Genomic DNA, 23317 nt, shown 5'->3' with positions numbered 1-23317 from the left:
CCCCCTCCACAGAGCTTCCCTCCAGCTCCCCACAACCCCCTACCCCAGGCTCCCAGAGTTCTGCCCCCTCCCCCCAGAACTCAGCCCCAGCCCTGCACTCAGCCACCGGATCCCAACGCCCTGCGCTACAGCCCCCTGCTTCTCTTCACAGTGCTTTGCCCTCCAGCTTCCAGCCCCCCAGCCCTGCTCCCAAAGCCTCTCACAGAGCCCTGCCCCCCACAGCCCTGCGCTCAGTCCCAGCCCTCCTCACACAGACTCCTGTTCCCCAAGCCTTGTGCTACCCTTCCCCCCAGAGCCCTGCCTCCCAGCTACCCCCACAGACCTGCTCTCTCAGCCCCTCCAGAGTCCTGCCCCCAGCTCCTCTCACAGACCTGCACTCTCATTCCCCACCCCAGCCCTGTATCCACTGCAATGATCCCTCTAATCTTTTCCATCCATGTGCAGAATAAATGTGTTTATGTACATCATGGCAGGAGTAGATGTGCACCACCCATAGAAACAAACAAATCTAGCTGTGGGTGCTCTGCTTATGAACTGGGCAGCTTTGGAAACTCTCCAGAGCGGATACAGGAGCACCCAGCTTTCAGAGAACACTGCCCCACAGCACTCCTCACATCCCTGCACTCACAGGGTATGTCTACCCTGCAAAGTTAATTGGAAATAACAGCAGTTATTTCAAATTAACTTCAATAGCATTTATACATGCAAACCACTATTTTGAATTTAATTCGAAATAGCAGAGCGCTTAATTCGAATTTGGTAAACCTCATTCTACAAGGAATAACTCCAAATTGGAAATAGCTATTTTGAATTAAGTGCTGTGTAGACACTTAATTCGAAATGGGGGCCACTCTGGGCATAACCCAGTGGCTACTCTGCGCATAACCAAGAAAACTTACTCTCCTCTCCCCCAGCCCCAGAGCCCTTAAAGGGGTAGACTCTGGCTACAGTGCCTGTGCCAGCTCCAAGCCTGCCAGCCCAGAGCCAGCTGTGGCCACTGGGACCCCTGACCCAGTGGCCCTAAAACATGAGCCAGCAAGCCACTGACAGCCAGCCCTCCACCACTCCCCAGGAGCAGTCTGCCGGCTCCCAGGAGCCTGATGGGCTGGAGAAGGTGGGCACCTTCTTGGTCCAGGGTGGAGATCATGGACCTTATTCAGGTTTGGGGGGGATGCCCCCAACATCAATGATCTTTGCACTAGATGGAGGAACGCGGCCGTCTATATCAGGATAGTTGCCAGCCTGGCCACCAAAGTCCACATGCAAACCCAGGAGCAAGTTTGCATGAAAATCAAGTTGGTCTGGCGAGACACCCAATCCTGGGCCCTGAACTTCCCCTCCCCTTTCTTCTCCTTGCTTCCCCCTTCCAGCTCCCTCCTCCCAGGTTTCCCCCACCCTCTCTCTTCCCCTCTCTCACCTCCTTTTCCCAGTCTCCCCAGAGGTTCATTCCCCCACCCCCAGTTTTGTTCAATAAACCCAGTTTCTATTTTTGAACATACGTGTCTTTTATTTGACATCAGGAAGGGGGGCCAGAGAGGGGTAAGTGGAAGGATGTGAGGAAGGAATGGGGGCACAAGCCTACAGTGGGGAGGACTGGGGTGGCTCTGAGGGCTCCTCAGGGTGGACGATCTCCTGCAGGGTCTCCTGGATCCTGACAGCCCCCGATGGATCCCCCGGATGGCAGCCTGCAGCAAGTGCAACCAGGCTGATGGCAACGACCCCACGAGATGCCCAGGTGCAGCTCTGGTTCCATGTGGCCAAGTGCTGCACTCAGGGCACTCCAAGACAGGACTGCTTTGTTGTCCCTCATCGAGGTAGACAAATAAGTGGGGAACCCTGAGAACTGTCTGTCTGGGGTGGGGGTAGAGTCCCTTTAAGCACGGAGCTCAGTTAGTCTCAGGCAGCAGCCCCACACACTAACTTTGGTTCAGGGTCTACTCAGTGTGGACGCACTATTTCAAAATAGCAAAATGCTATTTTGAAATAGATTTTGTGTGTAGAGGTGTTAATTTGAATTAGCTTAATGAAGATAATTCAAAATAGCGCTGTAGTGTAGACAATGTTTCTAAAGGTAAGGGCAGGTCACAGGACTAAACTTGGCTCCTTACTGGAAACAACTGTCTCCCAGTGACTCCAATACAGCTGCTCAGGTGAGTAAGGGCAGCAGGACTCCTGCACCTGAAACATTTTCACTCGAAATAGCCTGTTAAAACTGAAACTACCATATGCAAAGCAGGTTCCTGAGAAGAGGAAACCCTGCACTACACTGGGCCAGGTCCCACAACCTGCATTGCCCACATTAGCTGGTAGGTGAAATCAGCAGTAGAGCAGGGTAGGATCCATATGGAATCATATAATCATGGGCCTGTATTGATCCCATTGAAGTCAAGGGAGGAATTCTCTTTGGTTTCATTCAGTAAGAACAGGAACCAGATTTCTGAAAAGTCAGGGCTGGGGACATGGGGGTCTTTATTATTTTTCATTTACAAATTAAGATCCTGAGCTTTTCCTGTAAGTCATCTTTTGATGAGCAGCATGCCGACCCACCCCATCCATTCAGAGCCACCCCAGTCCTCCCATGAAACCCAACTGCAGAGCAGTACACTTAAACATGCAACTGTGCTGGATATCGCAGCATGGGGAACAGAATTTCATCGTTATACCAGCTGTGCTGATGCTACCCTCTAAAAGGTCTGTATTACCTTTAAGAAAGGAAGCATGATTTGCTTACCTCAGCAGCAATAATCACAAATCAGCTTCATGAAAAACATAAGGACAAAGAGCACAGCAAGTCAAGAGACAGCCTCATTGATTGCCACCCACATCTGTTCTTTGCACTGTTGACTTTCATGAAGTTGCTTCTGATTGACACCGGCCTAAGTGAAAGGAAAAAGAAGCCAATTTTGTTAGAAGTCTGAAGAGGCCCTGCAAGCATAGCAGTTATTTGCATTCTTTGTAGCACACTGTGCTGGTGCAGCTAGGAGTGGCTGGGCAGCAGGAGAAAGAAGGAGGAATTTAGAAAGGAAAATGACCCAGTGAGAGGTACAAAATGTGTTTAACATCCTCGGTTTGGAACAAGGGCAGGATTCACTTGCTCACAGATTACTTTTGGGCTGACAAATACATTTGAGGCAAAGTTTGTACTTGCTGCTTCACTTAGGACCTTCCCCTGTCTTCCACTTTGGCTCCCAAGCCACAATGGTTAGAGATCAAAGTTCCCTTTCATTTAGCAGTTTTCCTTGAGTGATTTTTTATTGTATTCATTTACATGGTAGACACTCCTAAGATACGGAGATAATAACACCATTACCATGGTGACGGGGTGGGGAGGGAAGGAACAACTTGTTTATTTGTTATGTAAAAACATCCACAAACTGGCACAATCTGCTGGCTATGGAGAAAAGCAGCAATAGGCTAAAACCTCAGCAAGTCAACTTAGATTGGTGATTATAATAAACAGAGCTCCCCAGCCCTGCTCTTGGTAGGTTTGGAGATGGTCTCAGCTCTGCATCCATCCTGTCCTTCCCCTTTGATAACAGTGGATGTTTTTCCATTGGCTTCAAGAGACTCTGGATCATGACTGCTTTGAGTTTAATTTTCGATACATTGGTGGTGTGTCTGTTCCCATGTGTGCATCTCTATGTACGGTGCAGTTTTGATGTCAAAAGGCTGGGACAGTTAGAAGAATACCGAATTCCTTAAGAGGAATAAGGTCTTCAGGCCCTGTGCAAAACATTCTGGGCCTCTTCAAACCAACCAGCCCTAGCTGCTCATCACTCACAGAAATGCACCAACTTTCTTGGAATGCCCTTGTCTACAAGCTACTCTTAGGCCATCACATTGTGTTTAATTATGGTAATTAAGATTGGCATTAATAAAAGATTACAATGTGAAGTTACAATTAACTGTGAAACATTTGAATTTTTCCACGCACTTACTGATTTATTTTCTGTTAATCAAAGGTCTGAGAAAGGTACAAATGAATGTGGTGCTAATGAGAGCATTGCCCAGTAACACTGCTAAGGGTACAATTGATTAGCATTTCTCTTTCATGCTTGCTATTTCCTGACCATTAAAATGTGCTGACCCCTGAAGCTCTGAAGCCCGGAGGAGAAGGCCTCAGGGTGATGACACTTTTTGATTCTTTTCTCTCTCCCAAATTAAAAATCAAAGAGTCATGGACTTCCTCTGTGCACCTATTTACCAGGTTAACAGAGCAATGGGCTAGCCAAGCAGCCAGGTAATCACAACAAGCTCTGATGCTACAAAAGTTCATCCATGTGCTTTGTGTTCATCCACTGACCTGTCCCTAACCACTACTCTGCTATAGGGATAGTTATAGCCCCTGCCTCTTTAATATGCTGCAGAGCATCCTACTTTTAAACATCCTGATATTACACAGCTAGCATAAAGCTGTTACCGGATTGTTACTCTGTTGTATTAATTTATCGAATACACCAGGGGCTCGTCTACATTGGCCCCTTTTCCGGAAGGGGCATGTTAATTTCAGCGATCATAATAGGGAAATCCGCGGGGGATTTAAATATCCCCCGCGGCATTTAAATAAAAATGTCCGCCGCTCTTTTCCGACTTTTCTAAAAGCCGGAAAAAAGCGGCGGACATTTTTATTTAAATGCCGCGGGGGATATTTAAATCCCCCGCGGATTTCCCTATTACGATCGCTGAAATTAACATGCCCCTTCCGGAAAAGGGGCCAATGTAGACGTAGCCCAGGGGAAATTAGGGTCTTTGGGTAAGTGGAAGAGATGGCTACAATCGGACTTCCTATATACAGGACCTTGATGCCAGAAAGAGCACTCTCTGCTGGGAAAACTGGGAAGGGAGGAAGGACTGACAGCATGAGCACTGAATAGTATCAGCTGCTGTATATCTGGACTCCAAGGACCCCATGGTGAGCAGTCACAATGCAGAGGACACACATAACACAAGATCACATCCTCTCAAACTCATCTGGTGGTCTCATTTCATTTTAGGTGACTGGGACTTTGACAGAAATAGTAAAGGATCCAGAACCACAGGGTAAAAATCCAAATAAAAGAGAAACATCCAGGGTATGTCTACACTACAGCACTAATTAGAACTAACTTAATTTTAATTAGTTAATTCGAACTAAGCTAATTAGAACTAATGCATCTAGACCTAAAAACTAGTTCGAATTAGCATTCTGCTAATTCAAACTAGCATGTTCACATTGAGTGGACCCTGAACTGAGGTTAAGGATGGCTGGAAGCAGTGCCGGCAGGGCATCAGATTAGGACTTAGAACGTGGAGCTGCTGTCTCAGGCTAGCCGAGGGCTGTGCTTAAAGGGACCTGACCCCCACCCCGGACAGACAGTTCTCAGGGGTTCCCCACTCGCTTGTCTAACTCGATGAGGGACAGCAAGCAGTCCTGGCTTGGAGTGCCCTGAATGCCCACACTTGGCACATCACAGCACTCAGCCATCAGCCTGGCTGCACTTGCCGCAGGCTGCCATCTGGGGTGTGTGTGTCAATCGGGGGGGCTGCAGGAGAGCTTCCACCCCAAGGAGCCTGCAGAGCCACCCCAGTCCTCCCCATCGGGGGCTCGTACCCCATTTCTCCCTCACCTCCTTCCACTTACCCCTAACTAGCCCCCCTTCCTGATGTATAAAATAAAGGACACGTGTGTTCAAAAATAGAAACTCTCTTTATTGAACAAAACTGGGGGAGACTGGGAAAAGGAGGTGGGAGAGGTGAAGAGAGAGGGTGGGAGAGGGGAGGGCAACTAAAATGATCAGGGGTTTGGAACAGGTCCCATATGAAGAGAGGCTAAAGAGACTGGGACTTTTCAGCTTAGAAAAGAGGAGACTGAGGGGGGATATGATAGAGGTCTATAAAAGCATGAATGGTGTGGAGAGGGTGCATAAAGAAAAGTTCTTCATTAGCTCCCATAATAGAAGGACTAGAGGACACCAAATGAAATTTATGGGTAGCAGGCTTCAAACTAATAACAGAAAGTTGTTCTTCACAAAGCAAATAGTCAACCTGTGGAACTCCTTGCTGCAGGAGGCTGTGAAGGCTAGAACTAGAACAGAGTTTAAAGAGAAGTTAGATAAATTCATGGAGGTTGGGTCCATGGAGTGATATTAGCCAGGGGGTAGAAATGGTGTCCCTGGCCTCTGTTTGTGGAAGGCTGGAGACGGATGGCATGAGACAAATGGCTTGGTCATTGTCTTTGCTCCATCCCCTCCAGGGTCTCTAGGGTTGGCTGCTGTCGGCAGACAGGCTATTGGGCTAGATGGACCTTTGGTCTGAACCAGTACGACCATTCTTATGTTTTTATGTTCTAAGCTCTGGGCTCAGGGTTGGGGTCTCGCTCGACCACCTTGATTTTCATGCAAACCTGCTCCTGGGTGGCCAGGTTGGCAGCTATCCTGCCCTAGACGGCCACTTTCCTGTGCCTAGTGCAGAGGTCGTGGAAGTTGGAGGCTTCCCCCCAAACCGCGATGAGGTCCATGATGTCCGCACTAGGCCAGGTGGGCGCCCGCCTCTTGCGGCCTCGGGCAGGCTCCTGGGAGCCGCCAGCCTGGTCCTGGGAAGAGGCGGAGGGCTGGGTGGCAGCAGGTGCTGGTAGGCTTGCACCTGGCATGGGCACCGTCGCCAGACCATGCCCCTTTAAGGGATCCGGGGCCGGGAGGGAGGCAGACGAGTTTCCCTGGTGGTGCCCAGAGTTGCCACCAGGGCAAGCTGGGGAGGGCTAGCCTCCCACTAGTTCGAATTAAGTGGCTACACAGCCCTTAATTCGAACTACTTAATTCGAACTAGGTGTTAGTCCTCATAGAATGAGGTTTACCTAGTTCAAATTAAGCGCTCCGCTAGTTTGAATTAAGTTCGAACTAGCGGTTTGCCTGTGTAGTGCCTATCAAAGTTAATTCGAACTAACGGCTGTTAGTTTGAATTAACTTTGTAGTGTAGACATACCCCCAGAGTGGAGTATACCCAACCCCATCCCAACAGACAATCATCAAGCACATGTGCTCCTGACAAAGACCCCAAATCAGTTGTCTACAGATGAGAATTGAAGACAGTTCCCAGCCCTCATGTTCCTCTTCTCTGCCCTATTGGGAACTTGCTGGATGAGGAATGTGAAGACAGAGGGACCCAAGATGAGAAAGACACTAGAATTAGTGGACTTATGTGGCAGGCAGAATGTACAGAATCTACCAGGTCAAGTGGAACGACCATGCCAAACTCCATGTTCAGAAGTAACTGGGTACACCACGTCCAGACTGGTAACTGGATTTATTTACTATGTGGTATACCATGTCCATCACTTCTCCCTTTGTTATCCTATCACAGAAAGCTATCAGATTGGTTTGACATGATTTGTTCTTTACAAATCCATGCTGGCTGTTACCTATCACCTTATTTTCTTCCAGATGTTTGCAGATGGATTCCTTAATTATTTGCTCCATTATCTGCCCTGGCACAGAAGTTAAACTGACCGGTCTGTAGTTTCCTGGGTTGTTCTTATTTCCCTTTTTATAGATGGGCACTATGTTTATCCTTTTCCAGTCATCTGGAATCTCTCCCAACTTCCATGACTTTTCAAAAATGATAGCTAAAGACTCAGATACGACCTTTATCAGCTCCTTGAGTATTCTAGGATGCATTTCATCAGGCCCTGGTGACTTACAGACATCTAACTTTTCTAAGTAATTTTTAACTTGTTCTTTAATTTTAACTTCTAAATCTATCCCATTTCTACTAGCATTTACTATGTTAGGCATCCTGTCACCATCCATCTTCTTGATGAAAACTGAAACAAAGAAGTCATTAAGCACCTCTACCATTTCCAAGTCTCCTGTTATTGTTTCTCCCTCTTCACTGAGCAGTGGGCCTACGCTGTTGTTGGTCTTCCTCTTGCTCCTAATATACCTGTAGAACATCTTCTTGTTACCCTTTATGCTTCTAGCTAGATTTAGCTCTTTTTGTGCCTTTGCCTTTCTAATCTTGTCTCTGCATACCTGAGTCGTGTGCTTATATTAATCCTTTGTAATTTGACCTAGTTTCCACTTTTTATACAACTCCTTTTTGATTTTTAGATCATGTAAGATGTCCCAGTTGATCCAAGGTGGTCTCCTGCCATACTTTTTTATCGTTCCTATGCAGTGGAATAGTTTGCTTTTGGGCCCCTAATAATGTCCCTTTAAAAAACTTCCAACTCTCTTCAGTTGTTTTTCCTCCTAGTCTTGCTTCCAATGCTACCTTACCTACCAGCTCTCTGAGTTTACTAAAATCTGCCTTCCTGAAATCCAGAGTCTCTATTTTGCCTGCATTACTGTGTTATCCCTTGGGATAGGATGGGGCCCAGGAGACAGCAACCCATCCGGCACACAGGAGTTAAGTCCAGAGCAGTTTTGCTTGTACAGTGCATGCAGTGCTGGGGGTTGTTCCCTACACAGAGCCTGGAGGGACAGGCGGCTGCCGAAATGATCTATTATACATTAATTTATTATTATTATTATTATTATTATTATTAATTATTATGTCCTAATAATAATAGGAAACTTGCTGATTGCCCAGGGGAGAACCTGACAAACTGGCTCACTTTATTTAAATAGGCTGGAGCACACAGGTGCCCCTGATGAGTTTGTGCAGATTGACAGGTCTTTGGGGTCCATGACCACAACCTAGAAGGCATCCTTCAGGGACCATACCAAGTCTGTCCAGTCCCAAGGCAGAAACAAGTCAGCCTTTGATGGCTACCGGTGTGCTGTGCATCCTTGAAGCGCTACCTGCCATGAGGAGAACACATGCACAGAACATAAGACCCATGGAGTCAGACCACTGGTCCGTCTTGTCTAGTATCCTCTCTTCTAACAGCATCCAGTGCCAGATGCTTCAGAAATACAGCACAGTTATTGATTAATCCGTTACCTGTTGTCTAGTTCCAGCTTCTGGCAGTCAGAGGCTTAGAGGCACCCACAGTGTGGGGATTGTGTCTCTGAACATCGTAGCTAGTAGCCACTGATGGACCTGTTCTCCAGGACATGTTCTAGTTTGATTTTGAACATAGTTGTACATTGGGCTCCAGTCCAAAGCTAAGGAGGGGGACACTACAACGCTACTAGTAATGGGCAAGCCTCAAGGGAAGGGATGGCTCTTATGCACTGGCTCGACCTCCCTCAGAGTCCACCTGTGGCAGCTCAGTTTGAGATCCCCAGAAACACTTGGGCTATGTCTTCACTGGCGGGTTCTTGTGCAAGAGTTCCTGCACAAGAACATGTCCACACTGCCATGTGCTTTTGTGCAAAAGCATCCATGGCAGCGTGGGCGCTCTCTTGCGCAAGAAAGCTCTGATGGAAATTTGCGCAAGAAACCCCTTCTGTGCGTCCACACTGTCCTTTTGCACAAGAGCTCTCGCACAAGAGGGCTTACACTTGTTAGAAAAGAGCATGGCTCTTGCACAAGAAGCCCCCTCTTCCCACGCTTTACTGTAAATCTTCTTGCACAAGAGCGGGTGGGTCTTGTGGACACAGCCCTGATGTGCAGCAGAAAAAGAATCTAACTGGACTGAATTGCAAGTTAAATGGAACCTAGTCCTCCACCCTCTTTAAACGAAGGCAATGAGTGGAGGGGTGGGTTCATCACTGGGACTGACTCTCTCCCACTCGTGTCTCCATGGTGACCCCATGCTGTGTGTTTCAGCCTCCTGGAACCCATGCTGGGTCTGGGTAGAACCAGTGTTCCCTGTTTGCTGGGTGTTTGTGCGGCCATTCAAGAGAGATTCCAGTGCCACCCAGCTGATTAGTAGAGTGCCCACCACTAGGTTTTGTTTCTGCTGGTGGTGCACATCCACACATGCCTCACTGCACATAAAATTTATTCTGCACCTGGATGGAAAAATTTATTCCACATGGGTGGAAAAGTGTAGTGGGAACAGTGCTGGGCAGTGCTGCTCTATCCTCAAAGCAGGTCAGCATTCAGACAAAGGAGCCCTAGTCACATACCATCTTTGTGGGTGTCCGAGTACATTGTAAAGCAGGGCAAACCAAGTACATTGTACAGCAGGGCAAATGGAAGTTCTTGGAAGGAAAGTGAGAATCCATGGAGATATGTGTGCATTAACAGCTGGTGCAGGGGAGGAGGAAGCCCTCGCTCCTTGTACCTTGCCCTCACCACATGCAAGACTCTGAGCTCCAAAGCTGCTGTGGGCTGCCCTGTAGCAGTCTTGGGTCTGTGCATTTCCAAACAGCCTGGACCACATGTGTTGAACTCAGGTTGGCTGAAGGGATGGCTCCTGCTGCACAGTGAGGTGATACTGGAGTTAGGAAACACTGCCCCAGCCCTTCCTCCAGGAGAGACTCCCACCAATGCACAGACACAAGGTGATCCCCATCTTAATGGAGCACCCCTTCCCTCATCTCCTCCACAGCTGTTTTTGTAGAGCATCAGGTCTCAGAGGGATAGACTACTTGCAGGAAGAAGGCTTCCAGGAAGGCAGCCAATCTTAGCTTTAGATCTTGCTGCAGAGGGCTTTTAATGAAGCTGAGTCCCAGCTCTGAAGAAGGGCGTCCAGGCTTTCCTGATGGGGAACAGCTCTGGTGAGCAGCTCTACAGTGTTACAGGAGAAGAGGCCCTTTTGTTTCAAGGCCTGAACCACCCCAGTGCTTTGCTTTCACTTGCATGATTTGCCTAATAAACGCCCACTATTGAATGTGGGATTGGAACCGACTGCATGGCTCGTTCCAGCCCGTTAGTGTCTGTCTTTGGGCATGGTCCTGGGTTGGCTGGGAGGGAAGCCGGGCTTCAAAATGGGCTCTCAAATGCTGCCCACAGCTTGGGGGTTAACCGGGTGCAACTCACTGGTGCGTTGCCTCCTGCTGGACACTTAGGGAATCAGCTCGTTTCATCCCCTGGAGCACCCCCTTCTGGCCAGAGTCTCACTTATTATAACCTGTTTAAATGTTAATGGGTCTGACCCCTTACAGTACGGCCGGTGTCCCTCCCATTTGGGTTCTGCCCTGCAGCAGTTCCCCCGCATGCTGGGACCCCCAAGCCCTCAATACTCACCTTGCCTCAGTGACCCACTGTCAGTCGCCCTTTAGCCCCTGCCTCAGCGGCAAACTGCCATCTGGCATGGCCATTCATCATTGGCAACGGGGTGTGGCTCTGGTGCCTTCGACTGCCCCGGCGGCCTCCTCACAATGCCTGAGCGCTTCCATTGAAACCCACCCTGTTGTTCCACCGAGCCGTTGTAGCTTTTCACTGCCATTCTGCAGTCAGTCTAGCAACCAAGGACATGAAGGTTGGGCTTGGAGTATTCTGGCATGGGTGCATGGAGCTTGAGCCAGGACTCCTGGGCTCTGCTACTGACTTCTCTCTCACATGTGCTGCGAGGCTCACTTTGCCTCTGGGGTAGGGGTCTCCAATATATTGAAGCACAAGGTCACTTTTTGAATTAAAATCCATTCAGGATCTCCCTCAAAGCCTTGGTCCCGCCTCCTGCCCTATCCCTTCTCTGAGGCCATGCCCTGCTCACTCTGTGGATATGGGGTACAGGGGTGCAGGGAGGGGGATACCCTGACATCAGTGTTCTCCTCCTCTGCCTCCCCCACCCACCACAGCCAGCAGGAGGCTGCCATGGAGGAGGGAGGGGAAGCTCTAAGGCAGAGGACATGAGCACCATGGCAGTGGGGGAAGGGGCAGATGACATGCTGGTACTTGAGAGCTTCCTAGATAGACCAGTGAGAGTCTCCAGGATTGACCAGTAGATCCACATCCACAGTGACCAGTGATCTAAGGGTGCTGATTTCATTATCTCTTATTATTTCTCTCTATATTTTTATGACAAGTATTTTCTGACCCAGGTCTTCAGCCTGTCTGGCCTTGGAACATTGTAATATAGGTTGGTTTTGTTTAAAGCATTTTGTATGTGAAATGAATGCGGCATTGTGCTCCACAGCTCTTATCCCTGTGGGTGAGGTGTCAGCACCACAAGCCAGAGCACTGCTGAAATATAACTACTCAAACTAAAAATAAGGACAAGATGCCAAGAATAAAATATTTAATTGGGCCCCTCTATGTCCTCAATGAGATTAACAATTCTAGGTTCTGTCACATAGCAATAATAGCTGATAATTGATTTCCTGTGCCTCTCTTTGGAAAGACTTGGTATTAATTACTATAACTACGGTGCTGCATGCTTTAATGTCCGACCTTAGGCCTTGCAGGCAGGACACAGTGTATTGCAGCCCATGGTATGTGAGTTACATGTAATAATCTCTACACCAGGCTGGAGGCATTGATTGTTAACTAACTCAATGTGCACTTTACGGCACAGAAGTTATTAAATACAAAGTTCAGTCTGATGTCCCATAGGGTTTATAATCCTGCACAGCATCGAGAATGGCAGGCAGGAACAACTCCTATTTATCAGGCTATGTGCCTTTGGCTTTGTATTTAGAACCTTGGCTTCTGACATTTCAGTTTCTCTCAGTGTTGCTGCAATAGTATTATCTTTTCCATTTTAGACATGATCGTATTTTCATTCTAGCTAATGGCAAAACTCCTGAGGGAGGCGGGGACTTGTTATCTTAGAGGAATTAATTGTTTTAGGACCAGCTCCTTCAGCTTGAGGGTTTCTGAGTGGAGCCCTTAAAAGGTTACTTCATCTTACTGTCTTTCTTTTTCTGGGGAATGCTAGCCAAAATATTGATCTTTCTTCACTGAGGCATGAAGAATACTCCATTTTGCACAGTGCTTGCTGACAGCAAAATACTGTACCTTTTTTATTATGACCTTCCTGGTGGTGTCTAAGTTTTCTGCATTTATTTCAAAATTGGTATGCATGGCAGGGCACTGGAAGCTTTTACTTATTGCATCCCTTATAAATTGCAAGATAAGCTCAAGATAAACTCTGTACCAGATACAGTGTTACTGCACAAGAGACTGAGTTGGTAGAATTCATAAGTGCACAGAATTTATGTACTTTCATGAGCTGTGTTATCTGATAATAAAAAAAAATTAATTTGAAAAAATATGAGATGACTCATGGCAAGATTTTGTCAAAAGTCTTGTCACTTTCACAGTTGTAAACATTGTCACTGTTTATTATCCACATGGTCCAATACTATCCTTTCATAGGCTTAGCTATGGCTTTCCTCAAGAAACGTCTCACAAGTATCAACTTTAATGGACAAAATCCACTTCCTCAGATCATCTGGAGAGGGATAAAGGAACCCAGAATTTACAACAGAAAAAGAAGGAGAAATTAAAAAAAGGTACCTGTCAGTTGTAGGGCCGGTTGCTAATGAGGCTAATTAAGTGGGCCAGAAGTGTCCCATACTTAACTTTTGATGTAAAAATGAGGTGTTAAATGCAGAGAAGGTTGGGTTTTGGTACTTGATATCATGGTCTAACCTTTTCTTTATGAAATACTCTCACAATATCCCAAGACTTGATATACCTCTCTTGATTCAAGCTAAGCTCCTATGGGCTAGTACTTGCTGGACCACACTGGATCATAGGATTACTCCTATGTTTGATATTTCATTGCCTAAAACAATGTGAAATCCATAACGATTGAGAGAACGGTACAGAAGTCACATGTCTGCCTTCTTGGGTGAGTGCTCTGTGGCTTTTCATTACCTATCACTCAGCAACAGTGGTAATCGAATGAAACTCCCTGGCCTGTATTGTGTAGGAGGGCAGACTGAAGAGCCGGTGCTCTGTGGCATTGTAACCTCTCAATCTATGTCACACATCATTGGCCTAATAAATTGCCAAGTAATGCAAAAGGACTGTCTTCTTCCTGGTCCGATACCTGTCTAGCTAAGCAAAACTGGGCCTAATCTATAAGTGGGGGGGGGGACCCCAAACCAAAACAGGTGCTGCTGCAGGATGTTGTCTTGGTTGTCCATAATGTATGTTCCTCTCTGTGTCCTGGCCCAATGCCCAGAGGTGACAGTAAGTGGGTCTGCCCCCTAGTGCACAGCTCTGGCAGGAGCTGGCTGAGCTGCAGCAAAAACCAGGAGGGGGCTTTTTAAAGAGCTGCAGGTACTCTGGGTTGCAATAGGACAGAACCTGTAAGACTACTTTCACCTTTGCCAATGTCCGATGGCATTGCAGTGCAAGGACTAGCTGTGGTGAAGCTGTGGTGAAGCTGCAGGGAAGCTTGCTCTTCCTTGAGAGCAAGTCTGACTGAAACAGTTCTGAGAAAGTTTTGAATGTCTGAGGGCAAAAGGGATGTAGAATGCATCAGTCCAATCGGCCTTAGGACAGGCTGCTGTATGCCAAGTGAATGGAGTGAACATGCCTCTCAGGCACAGTCACAATAAGGCCTGAATTCCATGCTCAGGACAATATTCTGCTCTTCTGTGCACATATGCGGCAGAGAGTCATTTGCAGTATGCAGCAACACACCGGTGACTCAGAAAAAAAGCCAGGCAATCCTTTTAGCCACTCTCCGATTTGCTGTTAAGCAAAAGGCTGATTGTTCTCTGAGGCAGATTAGGATCCTTTGTGTTTATTGGTTTGGAAAACTTCATGCAAATATGTAACTCCTAATTTAAATGTGATGGCCTTGATGAATATTCATAAGTCCTCTTTGCATATAGAACATTACCACTATTGCAAATTTGTTATTAATAAATATTTCTAGAGCAACGTATGTGCGCCTGGTGCTTTACATTGCTTCAGAAAGCCACATTCTTTGCCCCAGGAGTCTAAGACTGGCAGGGCAGTGGAGCACCACACCTGAGAGGACAAAGATGGACAGAGATCAAAGGCAAAAGATTGATGCAGAGGAAGGATTTGTGCAAAGAGATGCCCTAAGTTTCAGAAAGATTAAATATGAGAGGGCAGTCATGCATGCCAAAAGAAAAGATACCAGAGACCTGGGATGGGGCAGGGAGGCAAAACTTGGTGGAAGAGAGACTTGGCAGGCTGCACATAGACAGGAGCTGCTGAGAATGCAGAAACAGAGAGAAGAGGAGGGGATGTTGGTAGATCTCTGTGTCTGTTAACAGCTCCTGGAGGGAGTAGGATGAGATCATCAGGGCAAAGAAAGAGAAAGTGACACCAAGTTGTTTGGAATGATCAGTTTTGTCAAAAGATACAGAGAGATCAAGGGAAAAAAAGAGTATGAGGAAGTCTTCTGGTAGCTGAACTAGGCTGCTAGTTACCATGGTGAAGCTGCTTATGTGGAGTGAGGAAGAGAGAAACCAAAATGAAGGGGGGCCAAGGAGGCTGATGGAAAAATGGTGCTCGGGCCAGTTTGCCTAGACAAGGATGATGGACAGTGAAGGGCTGGGGTGAGATGGGTGACAGTTGAGGAAGCTCATGGGGGTACACCCATCAACTCACATGTTACTGCTTTGTGTTTAACAGCTGGTGCCAGGTTCCTGAGTATTCAATTAGCCGATGGATGCTGGGCATTGTTTACTAGGTGAATTTCCATTCCCAAGTCTGACTCTATTAAAGCTGTGGCAATAGACCATGTGCCCAATGAAAATCATAAATTCATTTGCTGTCACAAACCTGTCTGTGCTGCCAGTGCCACCAGAAGGTCTGCTGCAGGGCAATCCAACACCAAGTGGTTTCCAAACATCTCCTTCTGTTTGGGCAGTCAACTCTGCTGGTAGAAGTGAGCTTTGCAGCACAGGCGGTTCTCACATCATAAGGAAAGAGGTGCAGGGCTCAAGCAATTAGGTGCCGGGGTTCAAGTGGGTTTTTTTGCTCTCATAACTGACACAGCAAACCCAGAGGTGTTGAGGTACTGAGCTGCCAGGTCTGGAAGTGCTGGGGCCATGAATTACAGGCCCAGAGGTGCCAGGCTCTGAGCTGCCAGGCCCAGAGGTACCAGGTTCTGAGCTGCCAGGCCCAGAGGTGCCGGGCTCTGAGCTGCCAGGCCCAGAGGTGCTGGGCTCTGAGCTGCAGGGGCCAGAGGTGCCGGAATCTGAGCTGCCAGGCCCAGAGATGCCAGGATCTGAGGTGCTGGGCCCAGAGGTGCCGGAATCTGAGCTGCCGGGCCCAGAAGTGCCAAGCTCTGAGTTGCTGGGCCCAGAGGTGCTGGGCTCAGCCCTGACAAGCCCTTGCACAAATTAAGCTCTGAGCATAAGAGGCAAACAGTGGCATTTACAAAGCACCCAAATGTCTTAGGAGCAGAGGTCTCATAGACTTTCCCTGGAGCTTGTGCTCCTAGCACACTTAGACTCTCTTTGAAAACTTCACCCTATAGTTTCCCACAGCTTGGACTAGTGGGGAATTTCCAGTAGACTGGAAGCATGCTTATGTTGTGACAGTATTCAACTAGGGCAAGAGGATGAACCAGGTGGCTATAGGTCAATTAGCCTGACGTAAGTCACAAGTGGAGTGATGAAAAAGTTGATACAGGAGTCAACTGACAGGGAATTTGAGCACATGAATATAATTAATCCCAGTCAACACGTCTTTAGTGGATAAGTATTACCATACAAACCCTAATTCAGCAATTCTGTTTTGCATTTTCTTCAATGATCAGGAAACAAATATAAAATCACTGCTAATTAATAATTGTGGGGACACAAAGATTGTCAGAGTGGTGAATGATGATGAGGAGAAGGCAGCCATATGCAGCAATCTGGATCACTTAGGAACCTGGGTCCATTCCAACAAAATTCATTTTAATAAAACCAAATGCAGAGTTAGGCAGTGAGAAGCAAAGGATGCAGGTCAGACCTTCAGCATGGGGGATTGTATCCTGGGAAGCTGTAGATTGGATAAGGATTTAGGTATCATAGTGGACAAATTACTCTCCATGCGCTTCCAGTGTGGTGCGGTGGCAAAAGGGCTGATACAACCCTTGGATGTATAAACAAGGGAGGCTGGAAGAGAGACTTTATCTCTGTATATGTCATTGGTGAGACAGATAGCACCATGCTGTTTGTTCTGGGCTCCACATTTTACAAAGGGAGTTGAAAAATTGGAGAGGGCGTAGCAAAGAGCCATAAAAGTGATTTGAGGGTGGGAAGATGCTTTCCTTAAAGAGCTCCATCTGTGAAGTTTATCAAAAAGAAGATTGAGAGGTGACTTGATTACAGTGTGTCCGAACCTTCTCTGGGAGAGAATACTGATGTGAAAGGGCTCTTTCATCTAGTGGAGAATGACAGAATAAGAACCAAAGGCTGAAAGCTGGAGCCAGACAAATTATACTGGAAATTGGGCACCATTTTTAACAGTGAGGATGATTAACCACTGGAGCAAACTACCAGGATTAACTACCTATGCTTGGCTGCTGCTAGCAGCAGTGACCGGAGCCCTGGGCTGTTTAAATTGCTGTCAAAGTGCCACATTGCACACTCTGAGCAGCAATAAAGGCTGTCTGAGGAGGCACCACATGGCATTCCCTAGGTAGCCCTGAAGGTTGGTGAGGGGTGTTGCATGGTCCCAGCAGTCCTGAGGGCCAGCTAACCTGGCCCTGACCCTGGCCCTTCTACCTGCGGTTCCACCCCTTCTGGAGCTGTCCCTCCCACCTTTCTCAGGGGGCTGGCAAGGCTGTTGGCTCCCCTGACAGTGTAAAATCCAGTGATCTATGATCTAGAGATGCTCTGACTAGAGCAGTGGTTCTCCACCCAGGATACATTTGCCTCGGGGGTACGCAGAGTTCTTCCAGGGGTACCTCTACTAATCTAGACATTTTCCTAGTTTTATAACAGGCTATATAAAAAACACTGACAAAGTCAGTAGAAACCAACATTTCATAGGGAAAATGACTTGCTTATATGACTCTGTAGGCCATACACCGAAATGTTAAATAGAGTGTTTATATCCCAAATAATTTATTATATGATAAAAATGAGAAATCCAGCAATTTTTCAGTACTAGTGTGTTGTGATATGTTTTTTGTATTTTTATGTCTGAATTTGTAAAGTAGTTTTTCTGTGAGGTAAAACTTGGGGGTACACAGGACAAATCGGACTCCTGACTGGGGTACAGTATTTTGGAAGGGTGGAGAGCCACTGAATGATCCCGTTTCTCCTTTATGAATCCATGAAGATCATCCTGCTAACTGAACCTATTCTGAATTTGTGGTTGTCAGTGCTGGGTGACAAAGCTAAAGTCTGGAACACGGGAACTGTCAGACTGGGTTAGAGCCAAGGTCTACCTAGTCCAATATCCTGGTTCTGACAGTGACAAGCACCAGCTACTAGGGGAATGTGTAAGAACCTCACAGATAATCTACCACCCCCATAGGCCTCATCCTGCTCTCTTCTTGGGCATGACCAAAGAATCCCCTAAGCTGCACCCCTCAAACAATAATTCCCCCTGAGTGCTTACCAGGCACAGATGGATGTGTGTCCATTCACAGCATTACAATGCCACTGGCTCTTTTTCTTCCATTGTCACCATTTTTTTTTCTCGGAGACCAGGTTAAGAGGACTGTGTCCACAAATATCTCCCAGGAAAGGGGAACACTTCTCACATCAACTCCACAGCAAATAAATGAGATGCCACTTTGGCTCTTACAGCTGCAAGTTTGGCATCCTTATTATTACCCAGGAGCACTTTATAAGTGCAGGAGATGTTTTTAAGGGTCCCATTTTTCATTCCTGGCCAGCCACAGATTGAATATATCTTAGGGTTTCAGCCTGACACAATGGTGCAGCCAGCTTCATTACCTTGCAGAGAAGGACTGGAGTTATTTATTCCAGAAAATACATTAGCGAGGCACAGAGAGCTTCTATGAAATCTCCCCATGGTTTTAAAAAGGGTAATTTAGCATCTGTCATGAAGCAAATTACTCAGAGATGGCACTCCTGCGAAGGCTGAGATACCCTCTTTGTAAGCCAAAGGGAGCGAGGAGGGGCTTCTTATCCAGTGCGGCTGCACGAGGTAGTGATTTCTTGTACACACATTGAATCCCTTCCCGTCTAAGAGCAGCTCTGAGTTTGTCCGGTGGGAGGCTGCCCAGCCCCGCCCATTCCACTGTCAGTTCCATCCCAGTGTTAGCATCCACAGGCCAGGTTTTGTTTTAACTGCTCATCAGTTGTGTGCTGCACCCACAGGCCAATATCTTTTGAAAAGTAACTCGTGCCTAGATGCTAAAGAGAGCAGACAGGCCTGCTGAAGTGGGGGGCAAAAGGGAGCAGTTGCCTGGGGCCTGGTGTGTAGCCACAGCAGCCAGAGCCCTGGACCCTTTAAACCACTGCTGGAGGGCCCCACCACACACTTTGGCCTGTGCCAAGTGCTGAGGCGGTTAGGGGTGTGTACTGCACTCTGGGCAGTGCTGAGGGCTGGCTGCCCTCAGCCTTGCCCCTTCCACTCTCCCCTCCACCCTTTCTGGGAGCATGGAGCTGCCCAAGGAGGTTGTCGGCTCCACTGAGGGCAGATGCTCAGGGCTGTCTGAAAGCCAGCTCCTTGCAGGTGTCTCAAACCAGGCACCCAAGCCCCGTGGCTCCTGAAATCACTGGTCACTTCTGGAAATTGTGGCCACAGTCTTTAATGGAGCCATTCATCCTTGTCTGAGCAATGGCAGGGCAGGGGCTAAGGCAGGGCCCAAGGGGACTGCAACTCCAGGGTGATGGTGAGAGCGGGAAGTGGTTTCTCCCAGGGGTGCAGACCCCAGCCAGGGGAGCCAGCTTTCCCTGAGCCAAAGGGCTGAGTCCTGAAGAGTGACAGCAGCGTACGATGTTCTGGGCCAGCACGGCGGCTCTCCCAGGTACTGCCTCCTGTGAACTAGCTCAGGGCAGGAGGGGAGGCGGGGTTCTGACAGCCACCATGGGCCTTGGCTGTGAAGCACCAAACGCTGCACTGCTTGTGGGGAGCAGGATTTGTGTGGAAGCCCAGGCAGTAGGGCTGCCTCCATCCGCGGCAGGATGGTCTCCAGATGGAGCCGTGACAGGGTACTAATCAGCGTGGTCAGACATGTACAGGCCTGATGTGCAGCTGGAGTCAGGTACGTGGCTGCCTGAGTGACACTCACTACTCCTGTGAGTATCTGTCCCCCTAAGAAGAGATCTCTGTGTGTCAGACCTGCCCTCCTCACACAGGATAAAGGGACGAATATTCCCAGCAATTCTCATTGTCTAAGTTATGTCCAGACAGCAAAAGAGTTTGCTTGACACATGAGCTGTATTTTGGGGGTGATCTTCAGTGTCTGATTAGCACCGGCCGCGGGGGAGAGGGGAAGCAGAATTGCCAGGCCCCTGGGCACAGTGAGGGGGACTCAGCTCCATGCTCCTGGAAGGGGTGGGGCTTTGAGTAGAAGGAGGGAGGCTGGGGACAGCCAGCCCTCAGCACTAGCCAGACAGTGTCATGCCCCACGCCCCCAGCCAGCTTTTTGTGCTGCCCAGAGTGCACCATTTGGAACTCCGACGTTGATTTAAAGGGCCCAAGAATCCTGGAAGACCCAGGCTTTTCTGAATTTCTGGGTCCTGAGGCAGATGCTCCTGTGTCCCTGCCCCGATCAGCGGGTCTGGCACCGTCCATATCTGCCATCATCACTCCTTGTCCTCCTAACCTGCGAGATGCCAGCTGAGCCGAGGTGAGCCAGCATGCAGCATTGCAGGAAGGGCAAAGATCCCCCAGCACAGGCGGAGACCACACCTGATTCATTTTCACGGGAGACCCAGTTGAGATTTGAACTGGGTCACCAACCGTTCTGCACCAGTGTGTTCATCTCCCCATCCCCAGTTCAAGACTATCCAGTGTCCAGTTCACACATGTGCATGAGGAGTTTTGTGGCTTGGACTCTACAGTGGAAGCCCTGACCCCGGGATCCCATGTTTCTCCAAGGTGAGTAATTGTGCTGCGGAGTGTTTTGTTTGATCATGACACTCGCTTTATGAAGACAATCTCCAGCCTTGTCTGCCTCCTCGGCGCTCAGTGACAGAACGTCGTTCAGGCTTTGAGAGCTTCATTGATTCGCTCGTAAGCATTTGACGAGAAATCCAATACTTGTGGGTAGATTGTTGGTAACCTCCCCCCTTCTCTCCAGATATAGAGCCACTTTCACAGTCTTCAGTCCTGGCCGTTTCTTCCTGCAAAGGGCACCTCTCAAACAGCTTTAATTTGGAACTGGAAAACCCAAACAATTCACATAAGTGTGAACTGCTTGCCCCTCCTCCCCACCACTGCCATGCATCCAAATACAGGCCCTTATGGCCTATTTGGATTCATGCCCTCTGCAACATCAATATTTTTATTTAACCATCACTCTGTGGCTGCATGCACAGGAAGTCATCTGTATGGACCATTGTAGCAACCCTGCAATATTATAGCCTCCCATTCTATTTATTACCAGATATTTTAAGCAAAATAACAACATTTCAGTCGTGTAGGATTATTATTAAAGCTTCCTCTAACCTCACATTGTACAATGTGTCACTATGATTAGGGGCTGATAATAAACCAAACAGCATTCACTAAGTGCTGCTCTATAAACGTCTCTTCTGAAATCACAGTACTTTAGCCCTCCAGCACCTATTTAAAGCCCCATTAAAAGGAATCTGTCAAGATTGGGAAGTGAAAATTTGCCCAGCCTTATTTAATGCAGCTGGGTGCATGCTTCAAACAATCATTTTTACAGGGATTTTCTCTAAATAAATTCTTAGTGATCCTGAAATATCACCATGAGCATCCCAGTGTCCATGGGACAACCACGGATTTTGAAGCCCAAGAGTGCATCCCAGCACTCATGGGTTAACCCTACAGAAACAGGCCATTTTACACACGACACTTTATTTTACTAAGAATGCAGATTCAGGTTTCAATCTGTCATCAAAGAGTTAGACACAGGGGAGAGAAACAAAACGTAATGTAAAATTAGGATGGGGGCTCTGACTCTGGTGTAGTGACAGTGCCTGTAACAACAGCAGAATGCGTAAGTCTGGAAATCTCTACAGCTGCCTTTTAGAGACAAGCGTGTTTCTGGGGATTGTCCAAGGTAACACACGTGGGCAGACTGGAGAGTACAAGTGTGGAGTGTATGAGTGAGAACACAGCTGCTGGAGCGTGTGTGCGATGGAAAGGATAAAGCAAGCTGACATGATTTCAGTCAATGTGTGCAAAACATAAACCATCTACAAGGAAATTGCTTCAGTTAGCCATTGTAAATCTTTATGTCCCATTTGCCATTTAATGTTAACCATTAACCTTTCCCCTCTGCCTGCTTCCCAACCAGGGCAGGAAGTGTTCCGAGAAGTTAGGAAATGAGGCCTTCAGTAAACACTTCTATGGGGAGAAGGATTTGGGAACATGGTTTAAATTGACTGATTTAGATGAATACAAGCAGCCAAGGTGTGTTTCTCCACTGTTGCAGGCTAGCAGCAGAATGTGTGCATACTGCAGAAGGGGTGATCTAGCTTCAACTAACTGCTTAATGCAACAGACCTGGCAGTTGTTGTTGGTGGGGTGAATCACTGTTGGCTTGATGGACCATGCACCATGTGCACTAGCTGCAGGGCCTGACCTCCCTGGGTAGGTTAATGGTGGTTGGCCAGCACTGCAGACACAGCCTCTCCCCATCACCCATGGAGGGGAACTTGTGTGCTAGGGCAGCTCATCCAGTGCCTTGGAGGGCATCAGACACTTGATAGGGAAGTCCCTGGGTGGGCCCCTGAACTGCAATCTGTGCAAAGTGACATATTGTAATTGCCAGGTGATAGTTTTGGCCATGCACAAAGGATGTTTCAAAGGGAGAAATGACCCTCATGGAATGAGACTAAGAAGGCTGGGATATGTGTTTCCCATACTGAAGACAGAAATGCATACAACCCAGTGGACTGAGCAGCTGCAGTAATACAGGCTGAACCTCTCTAGTGCCAGCACAGGTGCCAAACCAGAGAATTTGCCAGACCATGGGAGGTCAGTATTGTCTAGTAGTATTACCAGCACGTCCATTGCTTGCTGGGCTCTGAGAAGACATTTAGGGGTAAATTAGAGATAAATGTCAGCACAGAACACTGAGAGCCAGGACTGGGGGGCTGTAAACAACCTTTATGGGACTGCAAGAAATTTGGCCACACTCATGGTAAGTGGACACCCAGCTCATTAAAATCATGTCGGACCACAGATGTTGCTGGAGCAGAGAGTGCCAGACTAGAGAGGTTCAACCTGTAATGAATTATTGTAATTAGGCGTGACACCAATTATAGGGTGATGCTTCCCCTCAGAGGCATGCACACACTGAGCAGACAGGTTCAAAGGAAAGGAAGTGGGGATTTCATGGTGGAAGTATGCTCTTCTGTCCCCATGCTACCCGGCCTGGAGAGATGGCAGCCTACATGTGAGGCTTACTGGCTGCAGGAGCCAGGGATCTGTTTTTGGCCTTCTCCTGCTCTAGTCTTTCCTGATC

Source organism: Pelodiscus sinensis, chromosome Z (assembly GCF_052426305.1).
Source record: "Pelodiscus sinensis isolate ZL-2025 chromosome Z, ASM5242630v1, whole genome shotgun sequence".
Classification (NCBI taxonomy): Eukaryota; Metazoa; Chordata; order Testudines; family Trionychidae; genus Pelodiscus; species Pelodiscus sinensis.
This window is presented reverse-complemented; position numbering follows the sequence as displayed.